General features: G+C 39.2%; 1 long non-coding RNA gene across 1 annotated transcript in view; it reads right to left on the bottom strand.

Moving 5' to 3' along the window:
- LOC130157018 (uncharacterized) overlaps nucleotides 1–16,558 on the bottom strand; it is a 99,920-nt gene that overhangs the window by 45,684 nt on the left and 37,678 nt on the right. Inside the window, exon 3 of the long non-coding RNA XR_008824683.1 lies at nucleotides 14,433–14,555. This is a non-coding gene — a long non-coding RNA (uncharacterized LOC130157018). The remainder of the gene's footprint in view (nucleotides 1–14,432; nucleotides 14,556–16,558) is intronic.

Raw genomic sequence — 16,558 nt, 5'->3', positions numbered from 1 at the left:
AATCACGATACAAGGCCTGAGATGTGAGGGCACTTAAGGATGCAAAATCAGGGCATAGTTTGAAAGGCTTTAAGACCTATGTGGCCATGAAACACAGCTGTGTAATGGCTCACCCTGAAGGACACCACCACTTGTACCCACGAGAGCCTTTAAGCTCTGCCATCATGCAAACTGCACACCCTGAGGAGCTATAAGGAAGACAACTGACTGCACAACTAACGTTTGCTAGATTGAGTCTACAGCCTCTTACTCCTTGGATAGCCCCCCATTCCCCGCCAAACCCATCACCTCATTTAACTACAGGTCACCGTGTTCACAAATATTTGTTCACTAACATGATTAACATGCTCGCGTAAAGCTATTGGATTTTACTCCTATATTTGAGACACACAGCTGAATGAAACACCATTCGTGGAAAAATGCTGCTGGGTACTTTTCAATCCTCTAAAGTAATGTTGCACCTAGAGTGAAGAAAATAACCTGAACCCTTCAAGTTACTATCTTTTCTCTGGTTTATTGAATATTTTATAAGAATTCCAAAACAAGATTGAAAATGTTTGTGCATAAAGAATCATAATATTGATTTAGTTCCCATAGTTATAAAATATAAACCAACTACCAAAGAACAGCCATTCCCAGCCTTTCAGTTGTTATATTTTGTATTCCATTTCATGTTCACAGGATGGTACAACACATTTATTTATGTTATTGGCAACAATCTTCACTGTATCATGGGAGTTCATTATGGGAGTTTTCAGCATACTGGCTATAAGAACCTGTCTCCTGGATTCATAATTCAGTAACAAAATACAAGTGATAAGTCTAATGATGATTTGTACATGTTTTGCATTTTCAGTAAGTATCATTATTTATCATTTACATATGAGGAGTAACCAGCATATAGGCAGATTATCTTGGAGGCTTAGATTGTGGGGTTTTGATGCATTTTTGCTAAATTTCAAAAAGAAAAGCATTAAAAGTACTAAAAAAGCATATAAAATCAATTTTTTAAAAAAATCTGAATTCATAGGTGTTTTATATGCTAAACCCTAACTTTCATTCCTACAGAAGTCAGTAAAATTACTTTTACGTAAAATTACTAAATGCGCAATGCATTTGCTTCTTGTGCTAACCAACCAATTTGGAGTACGTAACATGTAACTCACAAGTTCAGTTCTGGTAGCTAATGAAATGCAGGTTGGCAGCCCCAGCCCTTTGGTCCCATAGCTGTCCATCCAGCCCAGCTACAGCTGGGCAAAAGAACAGGACATGCAAGCAAAGCTACAGCAGACCAAACTCTGCAGGAGATGCCCCACCAGCTGACAGAAATGGAAACGGTTCCCCACCAATCTTCCAGTCTTACCCTGTTTTCCTCACTCTCTTCCACAGATTGCCCCCCTATCTTTTTTTTTTTTTTTAATTTTATTTTATTTTTACATATCTTCCAGGTTCCCTCTCAGTGTCCTGGGTGGCACAAGGCAGCAAGCCCTGGGGCTCAAGTGAATGTAGAACTAGAAGGCTGCATGGGCAGAGAGCATAGAAATTAAATCCCTTCCTTCCACCTTGCAGCCCCACCAATTCCAGCAAACCTTTTTCTTTCACCTGAATCCTCACTGAATTATTCTGGTTTTTTCCAGCCCCAGTTTCCCCCTACATCCTTCTGCCTTGTCCCCCCAGCTCTCAGCCCCCCTCTCCGAGGACTTCTTTTGTTGCTCCAGCAAAGCTGAATTTTGCCTGCGTACTGAGCGCTTCTTGTCTTAGGTACACCAGGACTAGTTGATCCACAAAAAGCAAGTTTATTTTTTTGTGGATCCCCTTTGTGCAGCTAACGAAATCCTTGCTGAAAGGCTTCTAAAGCCCAGGTCCTGCCTCCTAATCATATGCACACAGTAATCACAATATATTCACAATAGACAAATGCAAAAGAAAGTCTTACATGATTAGACCTCTCAGTAAGAAAAGACTGTGTAATTTTTCAAAAACTGCCAAAATAAGTGTCGTTTCAAGGATATTCATAACCCTGAATCCTTTTAACAGGCAGCACCCACCAAGTAATTCCACCTCACTGAATTATTTTAGTAAAAGTAGTGAAAATGCACCGAGAGAAGAAAAAGGGGAAACTGGCATGCTGAGGGCAGCACAGAAATCCCCCCTAGAAGGCTCACTGGCTCACTGGTTCCTCCCCCTTTCAAAGCCTGTAGTCCTCATTTTCTGAGATTACCACTGAAGTTAACACCTGGATAAACTTTTACCCATGATGAACTGAGGATGTTAGTTTACTGCAGACTGAGAATGGAACAAAAGCAAAATTAAGGACAGAAAAACAAGCTATTCAGAGTCTGAATATTGTGACTGTTGCTTGGCCAATGCAATGCTTAACTCCTGTTTTATTCTACTAAGAACAAAAAAAGCATAAACTGGTACATTTTGGCAAACAAAAATAATAGCTAGTATTAAGCTAACAATTTATAGCCACTTGTGCTATATGGCATACGTTGAAGCTATGGAACAAGATGAAGGCTCAAACATATTTCAGCAAAACTGAAGCCAGTTTATAGAAATTAAGGATCTGATCCTTCAGACTGTAAAAAAAAAAAAAAATGTGGCAGATTCTGATTTTCTTTGTGGAAGTTAACATCTCACTTTGGCTCCTGTGTACCTCTTAAAAAAGGAGAGATGGAAAATCATGTCAAGTCTATTATGCTTTTGTGCAGAGAAACATTGCAACCTAAAATTTCCATGCCCCCAATTGCCAAAAATGTCAGAAAACTGTCAGGTTTTATGTCTGCTTAAAAACAAAACAGTAATAATACAGCTTCTGCAAGAGATCTGATTTCCATCTGACAAGCTGATAAGGCAGGCTGAACAGAAATTAGACAGGCCTAGAAACAACAAGTGAACAGCAAGCTCCACCACGCCTGAGGTTTTCACCAGCCTACATCCCTCCTCAGAGTTATTAAGCTGTTGATTTAATTAATAGGACCAAAATACGTTCTATCCTTTTGAAACATTTCTGTCCAGCTTGTTTCACTGATGCTGTTGTTCTTAAGAAGCCTGAAATGATGCAGCAAATGATGTTTGGCTTTTTAAATGTAATGTATTGTATTATTGTTGGTCTAATGCTTTTCATGTTAATGTTTTAATTTTTATTTTGGATACTTTAAAAATTTTTGAAATGCAATGCCTACAAGACAAGCTTCTGCTTTAGCATAATTTCACTTTTGACAGAAAAATAAAAATTGTACAAACAAACAAATCCAAATCATACGGGTTCGGCTTCTGAGTTTAATACACCTGAGGGATGTATGATGTAGGGTCTTCCACAAATAGCAAGCCAGGTGTTGGACTCAACATCTGTACTCAGCAACACAAATGTCTTCAAAGGTGATTCTGGCCATTCCTTTGGTGGTGAATGTAGTTCTAAAATAATAGGAAGCTTTAGGACCTGAATCATCGAAGACCTTCTAATTTTACACTTCCTAGGCATTGTTAGCATAATTCCCAAGAGAATTCTTTCTCCAGAGAAGGATCCCAGTCCCACCCAGCTGTACACTCTCTTTGGTAATGAGCGTGCTAATGAGCCCACGTGTAAATATGAACTGCCTCAAGGACCTCTCCAAGCACAGCCCTGGACCTGCCACTTACTTCGAGACATCTAGCAAACTTAGGCAAATCTCAGGATTTGGGGTCTCCATCATTTCCTTCTATAATTTTCCCTCTGATGATGGCATGTACTTAAATTGAAGGTCTGCGGCATGCAACTTCATAGCATGAGGCCTTTCAAATTAGCCTTAAAAAGATAAATATTTTAATGAAAAATCACATATAGTAATAAGAAAGAAAAGGAAGACAGGGGGGTTTTTTGGCAAAAGTCCTTTACAAGGAAAGACAAAAATAATAGCTATTTGGTAGGTTGCGAGTGGTTTTAAAGTCTATACCCTGAGGACAGCACAAGGGAATGCTTCCTTCACTAGGAAATGTCTTATCTGGATGAGACAGGATGCTTTACAACACCCAGCGAGCAGCACGCTGAGGAGCAGGACATGCTTGGGCTGCAGATGAAAGCAGCAAAAAAGCAAGAGTCAGAGGTGCCCAAACTGCAAGCAGTCTGGGATCCAGATGTACGCTTTGACTCTCCCCAAGGGAACATCCTGGAACAACACTCTTCCTGAACACATCCTTGATGGCAGAAATCTTCCCCAAACACCTGCAGTTATACCTCTATGCCCCTCCAAAAGCTGCATCCAAGCAGGTAGGTGCTGTCTCCCACCTTAGCCCAGGGACCAGGTAGACGAGTCACAACAGGCAACTCACCCTATCTGACCCGTCTAGAGCAAACCCAGACCTCAGACAGGGCTGAACGTTTCTCTAAATACAGGGACCCCACCCTTTTCCTACCACTTTTTGTCTGTAAGAGCAATAAAACAGTAATACGTGTCCTCTACAATGAGAGCATCTGCCTCGGAGTGTGTGCGCGGATGCCCTCCTCTCCTTCCCGAAGCTGGCGGCTGACTGCTGTGCTGCATGTTGGGGTGGGGAAAGGCACTGCCCCCCTCCCGCATTAAAAGCTGTGCAAGATGTATAGGGCTATAGAGAGCGAGAGGATAATGCCTTGCAAGCATTTACTTGAAAGGGGTGGAAACAAGCAACAGTTTCAGTCTCTGCTCTCACAACAGAACATATTATATGAAATCAATAGTTTTATTAAAAAGCAAAAATAAAACTGCCACCAAAGCATTCCCTTCCCCATTCAGGTAAATTACAAGTCATGGAAGAGGGATGTTGCCTGGTGTTTTCTTAAGCACATACTGATAATTGGTTAAATAAGAAAGAGCTAAAACTCTTTAGAAAAGGTTTTTTCTTCTCCTGATTTTAATTTTAAAGGGTAAATTGAAAGCCAATATTCACAACAAACATTTTGGTGTGTGCACAGCTTGGAAAGATTCTCAGTGGGCTACAGCATATAGGATCTGCCTTTCAGATGAGGATTTTGTAGTTGTTGGAATATATCCTTTAATAGAGTTAGAAACATTGCTTAAATTATTTGTCAGTCATGATTAGCACTGATATAACAACCATGCAATCAACAAGCTAACAAGTTCAGCATCTTCAGTGCTATATTATACTAAAACTGTTTAAGCAATAGAACTAATATCTTGCCCGAATACCTTCATTAAAGAAAAGGTGAAATAGGCAAACTTTCATTTTTATGTATTACAGACTCCATTTAACCATGCTCATTTACAAATTCAGTTGCGTTACTTCTAATATCATCAGAAATAAGTTCATCTTCAGTAAAACCACTAGCCTCTGCAGCGAAGTAACTGAGGGTAGAAAAAGTGGTTTTATTCTAATCTGAAACCTTTTCCATGATTATAACAGTCCATTAAACCAATTTAGTGCCTCTTTGTCAAGAAGGATCTGAACCTAATGTTATGCAGAAGCCTGCTCCGAAAGTCAGCAAGAGCATTACTCTTTGTGTGAATTCTTACCACTCGAGCTGAATGCTTCGGTCACCCGTATAATAAATGGTAAATGAATTAGTGAGAGGACCCAACCTCTTAACCATAACTACACCATATTTTCAGATAAAAATTAAATGAGAAAATAACTGCTAAGATAGTACTGTGAGCAAAGAGACATCAGACTAAGTTAGTCTTCACACAGAGACACTAAGCCAAGAAGCAAGGGCAGGTGAGCTTTCGCTGGCCAGAAGAGCGTCAGGAAACCCTAAACACCACACAATGGCAGAGCTCAAGGCTGGTGGCAATACAAAGACAACATTGTGTGCTCATAGATTGTCAGGGTAACCGATTATATCATGTCACAGATAGAAGTGATTACAGCCAGAGCTGAGATTTCAGGCCTCTTGAATATAATGATAAGAGCTAAGCAAAGTTACAAAAGCAGTAATTGCATATGATGTTCCTGCAAACGATCCAGCAAAAGCAGTGACACTGGCCTTCCTTGGACTTAAGGAACTGCAAATGTAAATGCTAACATGCTACACCAAGATCATCACAGCAGACTTTGAGCCTGTATCCCCAAGCCCAGATTTGGGGTTTCCGGAACACAAGAGTTGCTCAGTCATTGTGCCGTGACTCTGCAACGTGCAGCACCCAGTGCATCTTTGGGGCACATCTGGGTTGCTGGCAGCTGCTGGCCTGAGCACCCATCAGATCCTGTGCCAGGAACAGCACCCCAAAGAGTCATCTGCAGCATCCAAGGCATCTTACAAGCCATCTGCAACACTGAGCAGGTAGTTTCATCCAAGGTAAAGGGAGGTGATTGCACTTGTTAAATTATTGGCCTGGCCAGTCTAGCCACAGCTCCACATCACGTGGATTCCCACCACACAATGGTGCTCCACCTCCCAAGAGACCTGTCACAGCCAGGAGCAGCTGGGTACTCCTAGAAGCCAAGGCAAAAGTTACAGCCTGAGATTCCTTGGGTTCACCTCTGCCACAATTTCAAAAGTATTGCTAAGAAGGTTTACATACCTGCTATTGAAGTGCTCTTTTATCCTGCAAAGCAACTTTTAAAATGACACCCAGCAGTTCTATAATTAGTGTTTTGAAGAACGAATTTGGTCAATCTACACGTAAAAAGATATTTTCTGACTGATATTATGAAAAAAGATATTTTCACACAGACCAGCAAACAGTGCACGAGCAGTGATTTGCTTTGTCTCCTCTCATTGTCAGCAAGTAGCATTGTGCAGTGCTGAAACGCTGCCTTTCAGCACACTTTTCTGTGGGTTTTTTTTTGTTTTGTCCTTATCACCTTTCTACTTCCCCTCATAGACGCAAAGACAGCATCTGGTCCTGCTCTTTTCTGACAATGTATTGCTACAAAAATAGAAAAAAGCTCCACCCCTCCAACTCCCCCACCCAAAAAAAAAAGCCTTCTCAAAAGAAGGAAAAAAAAAGCCTTCTCAAAAGAAAAAAAAAAAAAAAAGAAGAAAGGTTCTTCGGGAGGTAGTTTTAATATGATTCTGTCTAGTTTGTCTTGGTAATGAAAATACATCCAGCTGAATAGCTCAGCCCATATTCCCTTCAGAAGACCAGCAACCCTAAAGCAGCAAAGTTCACCCTGTTCTGGTGTAATTTACACACACACACACACACACACTTGCAAAGTCCCTGTTTCTCCTCATTCCTTCAAGATCCCCAAACTGATGTGACAAGTTCATTGGACCTTGCAGCACCTCGGCTTTAATTGCATCTCAGCAGGTCTGTACAGCTGGCGGTGGCCACCAGCCTTCTCAAGAGGGAGCTGGTAGATCTGCATTGCCCTTTCAAAGTCACAGCTGAATACGGTTCTGAATACGATGAGACAAACACTCCAGCTCCCTTCTCTCTGCCGTTTCTGTGTCCTCCTTGAGAGTTCAAATGATGTGATGAGTTACAAAAATGCCATCTCATTTTAATCCCCAAAGAGGGTCCTGAGTGCAATTAGAAGCAAAGAAAGAGATCATTGTTTAATAGGTATGCTTCGGCTGGAATCAAATTGCCTCCGAGACCCTAAATCAAAAACTCTGTGGAACGCAGATAACTTTAGAGAGCTGTTTGTTAGAGAAAGCCAGTCTCCAGGGACCTGCGCTGCATTTCAGCTGGGAGCTCTGCTCTTCGCCGCTCCTGGCAGCCCTGATGAAGGGCAATCCAAGCGAAGTGCAGCACTTAGACCTCTGCAGGCAGGCAGAGAGGAGCATCTTTGGCACCAGCCTTGAAGGACTGAGCAATCACAGCTGCTGAAGAGCCCGTTGGCTGGTGGGAGGGTTCAATGCCTCAGATGTGTTGGAAACCTACTTCCCTTCAAAGGCTACACTTGACTGTGGAGAATGGTATGCGATGTAGCCTTCAACTTGCAATAGGTTTACTTGACCACAAATGCTGCTGCAAAGTGAATGTGCTGAGAATTACTCTTTAGCTACCTTCCTCAATGTGCACATACACATATTTTGGAGCACTTTGGAAAATACATTTTTATTGGCTCATCAACAGGAAAAATAAAGTTGCTGGCAGCAAGAACTTTACGTGCCCTAAAAACAAGAAATGCATTAGCATCTTTATTACAAATGTAATTGGGTTTTTTTAATTTGTGATTGGGGAAAGGGTCACCAGTTAAAATACACCACTGTAAAATTTGCAATTTAAATTTCATTTCACGCTGGAATGTAGAAACAGTTTACATAAATAGTATCCATTAATCATTAAAAAGAAAGGTTAGATGTAAATTAGGCTGCTATTATTTTTTCATGTGATTATTTATGGGTTGGTCGTGAAATTTGTTTTCACAAGGAAGAAGAATTAAGGCTTTTTGAAAGCAAAATCACATTCCTACAGAAAGTATAAACTTCAAGCAAGGAAAACAAGAGTACTTATTGATTTGACCCCCAAGGGCAACTAAAGAAATGCAGAGTTTAGTTTTGTTTACCTTTAAGGTAGAAGCCTTTCACTTCAACTAAGTTCAATGTAGCACCTTTTGTCACCTCTACTCAGACTGCCATTTTCTGGCAATCCATTTTACAAATCTCACTTTAAATTTTGGGGAGAAAAAAAGTACAAAAGAAAAGGAAATATTCTAAGGGTAGAGAGCGCTACTTCATCAGCTAGTGTAGACTGACTTAATGCCTCTGTGATTAGCATAGATAACAACAATCAGCATTTTACCCCAACCTTTCAGAACAGCCTTCTTTAAGGCATCCAGTTCCAGAAGCAGGAACAACCCTTACTTTTTCAATGAAAATCGCTAAGAACAAATCTGCATACTATTTCAGAAGAATATATCCAGTCAGCCAAGATGCAAGATGTTCAGCATCCTCTGCAAAATCATTCACGCAGACCGTCTTTGCACAAAACCCCAAGAAAAAGTACTTTCCCTTCAAAAATATCCATACTGTACTATGGAATACCATGTAGGGTATATCATATATGATACACCAGTGTGGGATACCATACTGTGGTATGGTGTGCTATGGGCAGGAACATGTTCTGGTTGCAGCAGAGGAGATGACTAGCAGCAGTGCATTCATGTGCCCTGAGACCATGCTTAGGGATCATAAAAGTTTAAGATTTTTTGCTAGATTTGAAGATAAGAGGAGAACCTACTGTTACACATTTAATTTTACTTTTTTAGGATACCTTAGGCCGGTTTAAATTAATTCATGTCATCACTCGTTGTACAACTGATGGATCGATAAGAATTGTTTTCCCCTGGCTGAAAGAAGAATCTTATCTGCTCCTCTGGGATGGAAAAAAAAAAATATGATCTTCAGATTATCTGAAACCTCTTCTTTTATAATAAAGTAACTCTCCTTTTTACAAACTACAGAGACTTAACAGATGTTGTCAGCTGCATTTCCAGGCTTTGGGGGGAAATCTCTCTTCAAATTTATGCTACATATTAGCACTTTGGTTTGCACTAAACTTAAAGCTTATAATGTATAAACCTGTTACATAAAGATGTATTAACATTCCAGGACCTAATCTTTAAGCTCACTCTACACAAGAACTTCCTATCAGGATCAATAAGTTGGGTCCAAGCTTCTAACATGGATAAGACATCCCAGAGAGTGAGGATCTGTCTATAAATCCTTCTTTTTCCTCAGAGAAAAATGAAATGAGACAGGCACAGGAAGAGTATGCAATTCAAGAGTACTTGAATTCTGGACCTCCATGATGGGTGAACCTGCTGCACGTCGGTAAGACAACGTCCCACAGCCAGCAGGTTCCCTCCAAATGTACCAGGAGGAAGGATGCAACAGCCTCTGGTTTCAGGACTACAGCTTCCAGCTCTTATATGTTAGAAATTTCATATCTTGACACATTGGGATTTCACTAGCCCTGAACCCACACTCTTAATTCATCCCCGAAAGTGATGATCCCATCCTAATTTCTCACAAATTAACTTTATGCTTCCCTGAATTAACTCCCACCAAAGAAAGGCTTTTCACAAACTCTCTAAAGAATTTTGAAATAGAATTATAAATAATAAAAATTATTGTCAAAGTGACTCAGTATCATCACCTTTTTATAATATTTCTTTACTCATTAATACACAGACTGTGCTTATACACAGTTAAGGGTCAAGTCTTTAGTGGCACTCCTCTTTATGTACTATCTGATTTCTCATGGGGCTTTGGCTTGCAGCTGTAACATCTTATAATTTATGATTTACTGGAGACATCCTGCTAACACTTGAAAAACAATAGAAAAATAACAATCACTTAAATTAAATAACTCCGTATTTAAAAAATAAAAAAGGGGCTTTTTTTCTTTGCAGTCTAATAGTTTCAAGGTTGGTATTTTATCAGTTCATGGAGTGCCCATAGTAATGTGATCTCAAGATACACTTCTGTCTCCCATTTGTAAAGGCTTACAATAGCACATTTTTTTCAACCCTGGTGCACTAGACGATTCCCATTTTCATCTATGTTATTACATTGATTGTCACTACTTTAATATGTGTTATTGTATAAAGGGTTTCAGCATAAAGTTTTATGAACGCATCTGTTGAGATCCCCATAGACACAACAGAGCACCCCAGGGCTCTTTAGAGTGAAGCAATTTAAACATCAGTCTTTGCTCGAGGCTGTATTCAAAACCACAGTCAAGGCCTCTCCAGCAGAAATTTTTTGTTTCCACTGTGCGTATTGGTTATTTCACCTGAGTATTAAAACCAGCAAGAAGACAGAAAGGCTTAAGAGCTTTTGTAATCTCATTGCAAATGCATACAGAAGGAGTGCTTAAGTTGTAATATATTATTGACTAGATCATTGGCCTGAACTTCTTTCCACTTATTTTTCTTCCCCCAATTTGAAATGGAAAATAAGGTTAAACCTTATTTTATGCCCCCAGCTGAATGGGAAACCACTCATAACTTACCCCATTTACACAGGGAAAAAGTGAATAATCTAATTTAAAATTTCAGGAACAACTGTCAGACAAAACAAGTTTCTGATGTTATTCCTGAAGGACAAGCACCAGCCCTTGAACTCTGTATGTGGTCTTCATTATGGTGCCTTGGCGTAAACCCAGAACACTGTCTCCTACAGACACCTCTTTAAAAATGTATGAGGGCCTAGAGAGCACAGCGGGGCAGCAGAAACCTCCCGAATTCTACATGTTAGCATATTCATTAAGCACAATCAATAATTAAAATGTCACTTCAATGAAACATACGGATTAAATTATGTCTTGGCTAGGACTATTCTGAAAAGATTCATAAGTATTCAGTCCATTGTTTATTGTGCAAATGTAATCTCAAAGTAGTCATCCTGGCATTAACAGAGCAGGACTTTTCATCTTTTTTTCAACTGACAATGCTAAGAACTTCCCAGGGGAAGGAGACATCCCTCAAGAGCAAAACCAGGCCTACTGATGATAGACTTCTTTTTCTAAGGTGGCTTTTGCAGCTCCTTCAAAGGTAGCTGAGTGACCAGGGGTCTCACAGGGCAGGCACCGGAGGCAGTGTAGCACTTAGGACAACATGGGTGCACAGGCAAAGATGGGGATCCATTAAGTGTGAGCCCTGCTGACTATCACCTTGACCTCCAGGAGCATAAATATATTCAGAAAATGAGAACCCATATAAAGGAAAAAAATACGTTCTGATATGTTACAAAACAACCTCTCTTCTGGCTGTGAGAGCACATTATGACTCTACTAGTGCTGAGGCAAGGAGAAGACTGCAAGCATCTCTAACAGCAGAACCTGCAAGCACTGTGGAACAACATTCAACCCGTGGTAGTGTGGCTGAGCTCAGTTCCTGTTCCTTTCAGACGTGCACACCTGAACACCTTCTTTAAAATATATATATATAAAAAAAAATCTATCTGGGTTTTGTTTTTAAACGGCCAACATATCTTTAAAGTGGCAAGTGTTATAAACACGTATTGGAACAAAAAGATCCAAAACCAGCCTCAGCCTTTCCCCTCTTAAGTAGAGTATCTCCCTTGTTCCCACCTTCTGTACAGGATGTAAGTCCTTTCTCCCTCCCTGCATCGCCATGAGCTGTCTACCACTCACAGCAGAAAAGTTAAAAGTAAATATGCATTTTCCATTCTCCATTAAATCTTCATACTGAGTGGGAAGGGTAACAGAACAGCAGATTGCACATTATTCTGTAGAAGTATTTGGTTGCACTATTCTAAAGTAGAATAGGGGAGGGAAAGATGAGATAAAAATGTCATTGCAAAAATGAGAATTTCCTGCTCTGCATCTGTCACTTCCTTTGTGTTTGTCTCTGCTTCAATCAGATTTAAGTGATGTTCCCTTGGGTTTCTAAATCATATTATTATCACTTCAGAACCATTAAAGGACTGTGACAGTCAGAACAACATTGTAAACTATTTCCCAACAAATTCTCATTTAAAGTATGTTATGAAATGTTAATGTATGAGATGGAGAACCCTACAGAAAGATTATATAACAAACTCAGGTTTTTCTTCTAAAAATCCATTTCCATAGAATTATTAGCTTTTCAGAGTGAAATATTTCTGAAAGATGATTTAATTTTGCCAAGAGCTATTGGTCTTTGCTTGAAATGGGATATTGGGTTCTGTCCCTGATGATTAATTTGGGATGTGATGAATAGCATCAGATGCGGAAGTTGTACTTTGCATATATTAATAATATTAGAATTTAGGCACTTTTTCCCATTTCAAAAAAATGTTTTGACACCTAGAAAATAAGAGGAACACAAGTGCATTATCTAAAAACATGATTTATGACAAAAATAAACAAATTAAGAGTCTAGTCCTGAAACTTCTAAGAAAGACTGGGCTGTACAATACCTCTCATACTAAAACCTTTACACAGACAAACATTTTGGGCTTGGATATTATCTTCTGCTTTTAGGTGCTTATGGTCTTCATTTATTATTAGTGAAATATTTTTAAAAGGCTAAAAGATACCTCCAGTCATCTGCCCAAATAAAATTGGATGCTAAAATATGGTATATCAATACGCATGACCAGAACCATGTACTGCATTCCAAATTGCTAATTAAAAGAACAAAAATCTTCAAATAAGGAAAATTATTGTTCGGCTAAAAATACCTTCATTTTCATTTAGCTGTAACTGACAGTGTTTAACACAGATTTTTTACCACAACACATTCATTGCCTGACCACAAATTTCTAATTAGGGATGCAACACAACCAACTTTTCTGAAATTAAAAAAAAAAAAATTAAAATCGAAAGATGAAAACAATTTATTAAAACAGTTTTCCTCTCTATACCTTCTCCAGAACAAGTTCCACCACCTAGCTCTCTTGTTCTACCTAATACACACTCTGCATATCAATAAAAAGCAAGAATCACACAACAGATACTTCATGTCTCTGCTGGCTGTTTGATTATGGCTTACTGGCTTTAAGACCAGAGTGGACTCATTTTTGTAACCCAAATGGCACTTCATACACCTTGAAGACAATAGAATTTCCTTCAGCAATTTCCTCCCTGTAAACAAAACTCCTTGTTCAACTAACATATATATTTACATATTAGCCACATATTAAATTCTGATCTAAAGATTTCAAGTGGTAGAAATTTCACCACATCCCTAGATAAGTTGTTCCCATGGCAAACTGCCCTCATGGGTAAAATCTTGGAACTTTACTCTTAGCCTTAAATTGTCTAGCTTTACACTTGGGGTAAACAACTAATTGTCAAAAAAAAAGATAATAAACTGGGTTTTTCAATCTATGTTCCATTATCTGGAGTTATCAGTTGCTGTCAGAAAAAAACAAAAGCCACAAGCATGTGGGTGAAGAGCATCTTTGTCCTGGCTTGTATCCAAAACGGTGTGGCCAGCAGGATGAGGGCAGTGATCGTTCCCCGTACTCAGCACTGGTGAGGCCGCACCTCAAATATTGTGTTCAGTTTGGGGCCCCTCACTCCAAGACAGACACTGAGGTGCTGGAGCAAGACCAAAGAAGGTCAGCAAAGCTGGGGAAGGGTCTGGAGCACAAGTCTTGTGAGGAGCAGCTGAGGAAACTGGGGCTGTTCAGTCAGGAGAGGAGGAGGCTCAGGGGGGACCTCACCACTCTCTACAAATATCTGAAAGGAGGTTGTAGGCAGCTCAGAGTCAGTCTCTTCTCCCAAATAACAAATGCTAGAACAAAAGGAAACAACCTCAGGTTGCATGAGGGGAAGCTTAAATCAGATATTAGGAAAAATTTCTTCACTGAAAGGATGGTCAAGCACTGGAACAGAATGCCCAGGGAGGTGGTGGAATCACCATCCCTGGAGGTGTTTAAACATGTAGATGCATATGAATTAGTGATGGGCTTGGCAGTGTTAGGTTTACAGTTGAACTTAATGATCTCAAAGGTCTTTTCCAACACAAACGATTCTATGATTCTGTAGTTTTGGATAATAGCAAGAGCTCAGGCAGCAGCCCAAAGTTCACATGCAAGATGCAAATACCTCTGAAGGTGGTAGCATGTTGTGGAGCCAGAGGTGTGTCACATCTGTGTGCTTCTAACTAACCCGTGTCTCCAGACATTGCATCAAACAAGGGCAGTCTTGAGTCACCTTCTTCAGAAACACCTGGAAAGAAAAAGCATACTATTTATTCCGAATATTTATACATCAATTTTTTTCAGAACCTGTAACTTGTAACTGCATATTTTAAATGCCTTGTTAAAGCAGAAATTTTTAGACTTTTTCCAGGCTTCTTGTTCAAAACTCATTTCTACACAGGTTTCTATCCAGCATGCAGTACCAGAGAAGATGTTTTGCAATTCCTAAGTTTTACTTAACCAAAAACCATTGGGAAATCATGTCGGTATTATGAAATACAATCACTTGCATTTCTAGTTTGTGGAACAAGAGGTTTAATATTAAACATACATTTTTCATGGATACTCAAGACCCATTTCACTGTCTTCAGATACACTAACCTTAAATGGTTTGTCTGATTCCCATAGTATTTATATAACTGTCTCTTAGTAATGTATGAGCAAAGTCTATTGACTGTGTTATTCTGTCCATATAGGCAGATCTTCTTTTAAATTGCAGAAATGTTATTCTCATTTTCCCAGATAGAACACCTGGGAATTTTTGCTAGTGATGCAGAGATTTCAAACATTGATACTATGAAGTAATTTTGCTCTGTGTGTATTTTTTTAAATAAATATTGCAGATATTTAAAAATATAAATTAAGGAAATGCTCTTGGAATTCAATTTTAAAGTGGTAACTAAAAAAAAATTATTAAATCATACCTCTGTAATTTAGTTAATAATTCCACTACATTTCTTTAACATAAACTTGATAGCTGTTTTCCAGTTATATTTTAGTCTCTCTCTCACTCTCCTTGATTAAACATTATGCAGCAATATATGGCAGTGCAAAACTCTGAGTTGTAATGATAATTGTAATTCATTAAATATTGATCAAATTAAATCTAAAATTGCTTGGATGCCATATATGTCTGCTAAATATAAAACAAAATTCTATAATATGCAAATAACTTAGTAGCTGTATACATAAACTAATAAAACAAAAATATGAGTGCATAATAATATTCTCAGTAAGAAAAAAAATACTTACATTAAAAACTAATTTGAACAAGATGATTATCCCTGATATTGCCCTTGAAAGCCTGCCATTTGACTGCTGTCACCAGCAGCTTAATTCAGAATACAGCGGTAAGTTTCTTTTTTAACAAAAACTTACATAAAGGTTTCATCTGCACTTTGGACTTAGTAACTGCATATCAAACATCTGAGTTTTGCAGGCTAGAGGCCTCCATGTACCATTACATATAGAAAACTGCCACTGTTTCAAATTTTCAAGCAATCGTTGTACCTTCCTGCCAGATAAACACTGGATCCAAGGCCCACGGAGCAAAGATGCTCCTGCTGCTTGCATTTTGACCAGGCTGTTGAGCTTCAAGCTGCACATTTCGTACTACCCTCAGCAGCCACTGATGCTAGTAGGAAAACCTAAGCAGGAACAGAGGATTTTAGCATCGCTGTGGGCTGGACCTCCGTTTCTTAGTTCTATTTAGGTTTCTACACTATTAAGATTTTAAAGGGTTGGAGGTGCTGATTAACTTAGCACCAATATAGCTGAAATGCCTCACACATAAACTGTTAGGGATGTTTTTCCTACTCCATTCCTCACTGAACTGCTTCTATGCCTCAGGCTACTAGGGCAGTACTGGCATTCCCATGGGATTTACCAACCAGTGAGAACCCTCCAGCTTCCACCTTGACTCACAAAGAAGGTATAACCATCTACACATTGGCACTTGAGACAAGCTGGTCCAGGAGGCTGCTGAGGAGGTTTTCCTAGGGGCTGAGAAATGTTTCCACAACAGAGAAATTAATCCCATCCCATTAAACAGCAGCTGTGTGTTTATCATGCCTTCATCCACCTTGCTTGCATGTAAGTATTGGAAGGTCATATTTTTCCTTTTCCCACATTTTTTTAATTACCTTGTTATCTAAAGATTATTTAGCCTTTCATAATTTAAAGCCCTAAGTGAAACCCCACTGAGATCTTAGTGTCATGACAGAATTATGGATATAGTTGCTTAACACCCTT

The sequence above is a fragment of the Falco biarmicus genome, chromosome 11 (assembly GCF_023638135.1).
Source record: "Falco biarmicus isolate bFalBia1 chromosome 11, bFalBia1.pri, whole genome shotgun sequence".
NCBI lineage: Eukaryota > Metazoa > Chordata > Aves > Falconiformes > Falconidae > Falco > Falco biarmicus.
Note: the sequence above shows the minus strand (reverse complement) of the source record. Positions and strands in the feature narration are given on the sequence as shown.